Genomic DNA, 3,723 nt, shown 5'->3' with positions numbered 1-3,723 from the left:
GGACAGTGTAGGGTCAGTGTGGGGACAGTGTGGGGACAGTGTGAGGTCAGTGTGAGGATGGTGTGGGGACAGTGTGGGGACAGTGTGAGGACAGTGTAGGGTCAGTGTGGGGACAGTGTGGGGACAGTGTGGGGACAGTGTGAGGTCAGTGAGGGGACAGTGTGAGGACAGTGTGGGGTCAGTGTGGGGACAGTGTGAGGACAGTCTGGGGACGGTGTGGGGTCAGTGTGGGGACAGTGTGAGGACAGTGTGGGGTCAGTGTGGGGTCGGTGAGGGGTCAGTCTGGGGTCAGTGTGGGGTCAGTGTGGGGACGGTGTGGGGTCAGTGTGGGGACAGTGTAGGGTCAGTGTGGGGTCAGTGTAAGGACAGTGTGGGGTCAGTGTGGGGACAGTGTGAGGACAGTGTAGGGACAGTGTGAGGACAGTGTGGGGACAGTGTGGGGACAGTGTGAGGACAGTGTGGGGACAGTGTGAGGACAGTGTAGGGACAGTGTGAGGACAGTGTGGGGTCAGTGTGGGGTCAGTGTGGGGACAGTGTGGGGACAGTGTGAGGACAGTGTGGGGACAGTGTGAGGACAGTGTGGGGACAGTGTGGGGACAGTGTGAGGACAGTGTAGGGACAGTGTGAGGACAGTGTGGGGTCAGTGTGAGGATGGTGTGGGGACAGTGTGGGGACAGTGTGAGGACAGTGTGGGGACGGTGTGGGGACAGTGTGGGGACAGTGTGGGGTCAGTGTGGGGACAGTGTGAGGATGGTGTGGGGACAGTGTGAGGACAGTGTAGGGACAGTGTGGGGTCAGTGTAGGGACAGTGTGGGGTCAGTCTGGGGTCAGTGTGGGGTCAGTGTAGGGACAGTGTGGGGTCAGTGTAGGGACAGTGTGGGGTCAGTCTGGGGTCAGTGTGGGGACAGTGTAGGGACAGTGTGGGGACAGTGTGGGGACAGTGTGAGGACAGTGTGGGGACAGTGTGGGGACAGTGTGAGGACAGTGTGGGGACAGTGTGAGGATGGTGTGGGGACAGTGTGGGGACAGTGTGAGGACAGTGTAGGGACAGTGTGGGGTCAGTGTGGGGACAGCGTGAGGACAGTGTGGGGACAGTGTGAGGACAGTGTGGGGTCAGTGTGGGGACAGTGTGGGGTCAGTGTGAGGATGGTGTAGGGACAGTGTGGGGACAGTGTGGGGACAGTGTGAGGACAGTGTAGGGACAGTGTGGGGTCAGTGTGGGGACAGTGTGAGGACAGTGTGAGGATGGTGTGGGGACAGTGTGGGGTCAGTGTGGGGTCAGTGTGAGGACAGTGTGGGGACAGTGTGGGGTCGGTGAGGGGTCAGTCTGGGGTCAGTGTGAGGACAGTGTGAGGACAGTGTAGGGACAGTGTGAGGTCAGTGTGGGGACAGTGTGGGGTCAGTCTGGGGTCAGTGTGAGGACAGTGTGAGGACAGTGTAGGGACAGTGTGGGGTCAGTGTGGGGACAGCATGAGGACAGTGTGGGGACAGTGTGAGGACAGTGTGGGGTCAGTGTGGGGACAGTGTGGGGTCAGTGTGGGGACAGTGTGGGGACAGTGTGGGGACAGTGTAGGGACAGTGTGGGGACAGTGTAGGGACAGTGTGAGGCCTACTCATGAGTGAATGGATATAGTCAGATGGGGACGGCCACGACAAGCGGAAATGTGTTTGCGTGTTCCAGTGGGCAGTGGCCAGGTTGTGACTGAAGGCCTGCTCTGTCTGATTTAAATTTGAGGTGAAAAGGGACCAGAGTAAGAGGGGGGTCCCACGGGGAAGTCCATGCAGGTATCAGACAGATTTGGAGAAAAGAGGTCTCATGTAATGAAGTGAGTATGTGCTGGTTTTGAACATGTTACAGGATTATAGAGGAGAGAGAGGAATATACAGGGAATATGATCAGGGGCCAAATCTGGTTTGGTCATTCACATGGAATCACAATGACAGCTGAATTATGCTTTGGAAACACAATGGGACCGCATTTACTGTTCTCAATGACTGACTCAAGGGTGTGTGTAAAATACAATTAACATTCTTTTTAAAGAAGCCTATCTTCAGACCTGTTACACCAAGACACACGAGATTACCAGCCTCAGACTGAAAAAAATGGCAAGTAGCACCAGCAAAGAAGCTGGTGATGAAGAGACGTGTGTGTGTGTGTGTGTGTGTGTGTGTGTGTGTGTGTGTGTATGTGAAAGAGAACAAACACACTGGGAAAAAACTTCTCTAGGAAGCTGTCCTTAATTGCATGTGAATGTTCGCTATGTGATGGTATGTGTGAAGTGAAAGTAGTCATGCTTGTTCGTCAGCACGATTGAAACTGGCGTCATTCCCGTTTCCAGTCTGAACTCCAGCCCCACGTCAGGGCCAGAGTACGGCAGTATGTAAATGTGTATGTTTCATTCACAATCCTGCAGTCAGCCTGGTTTCACTGTGTTTACCTGCGGGCTTTCGGGGGGGGAGAGTTTCCCTGCTGTACTTCTACTGATTTATGGGTCAGGAGTTACTGCTAAAGACTGAAACACTGAATGTGGTTGGTTCACATGGGGAACAGAAGAATGAAAAACCTCATATGGAGCCTGTTTTTGTTTTTGTTTTTTGCAGTATGTGAAATTGTCATAACTGTTATACCTGGTCTAGTGGTATATACATCTCCTGACCCCAAAAGTCATTTTACTCAAACCAAGTCTTTGAAAATGAAATTCAAACCATCCAGGTTTGAAATGACAAAGTAAATGGACAGGAATCCCATGCACAGTACAACTGTGTGATTTTAGGGTTAATTCACTCAGAGTCCATATATTGATCATTATCCTGACCAAAGATTGCAGACTTGACTGAAGATCACCATCCTAACTAAACCTCAAAGTCAAAGGCTTTTTCACTCTGAAAAAATGTGAAAAAACACTCATCAGTTTGTAAAATAATCAAAAACATTACGTGTGCCTGTTCCTGTGCACCCAGAAGAGAACAGAAATATGGATGTGTTTGAGAACAGTGACAAAACAAAACATTATAGCACGCTTCATTTCGTCATCTTGACATTTGTTGCAGATTTGAATGGCGTATCTCGTTAATGTCAGAGTTCACGTTGCACTGACACGTTATTGATCGATGCAAGTAACTAATAATAGCCGAGGAGTGAGTTACTCATTAGATATTCAGTACCACATCACCCAAAAGACAACTGAACTATTACTTACAGCCCTATTAAAAGACTCAGTTCCTTTATTCTGTTTAACGAACGTCAGAACAAATAAAAGAACATGTTGCCTACTGTTAAAATTCTTACATACACTCTCAATAGCTGCTGAGGTTTGGCATAGGGTTGGGTCCCTTTGTCCGCGCGTTTTAAGAATGTTGCTGTGTTGTGAAAGAAGATCGAAGGTTTCGTCAAAGGAGGAAGAGACTCGCGGCATGTTGCTTGGTAACCTCAGGTCCAACCTTTTTTTGTAGTGGCACAGGAGAGCGTTTACCTGAATAAAACTCACGTGACCGATCCCTGACTCTCGACCAATCGGAGAAAAGAGGGCAGGTGCGCTCGTGCTGGTTTCGGAGGTGGAATCCAGAGTGCCTAGTAAAATGCGCCGACGCTATAAAGCACCTCTCCGACTTGCATGTTCATAGAAACATCCTGGATTTAGTAGTGGCCGAAGCATTTTTTGGTTTTACACTGACATTTTGACGACAATTCTTGATCTTGAATCTCCTTCATTATTAGGGCCA

This window comes from Chanos chanos, chromosome 12, assembly GCF_902362185.1.
Source record: "Chanos chanos chromosome 12, fChaCha1.1, whole genome shotgun sequence".
In the NCBI taxonomy this organism is placed as follows: Eukaryota; Metazoa; Chordata; class Actinopteri; order Gonorynchiformes; family Chanidae; genus Chanos; species Chanos chanos.
Note: the sequence above shows the minus strand (reverse complement) of the source record.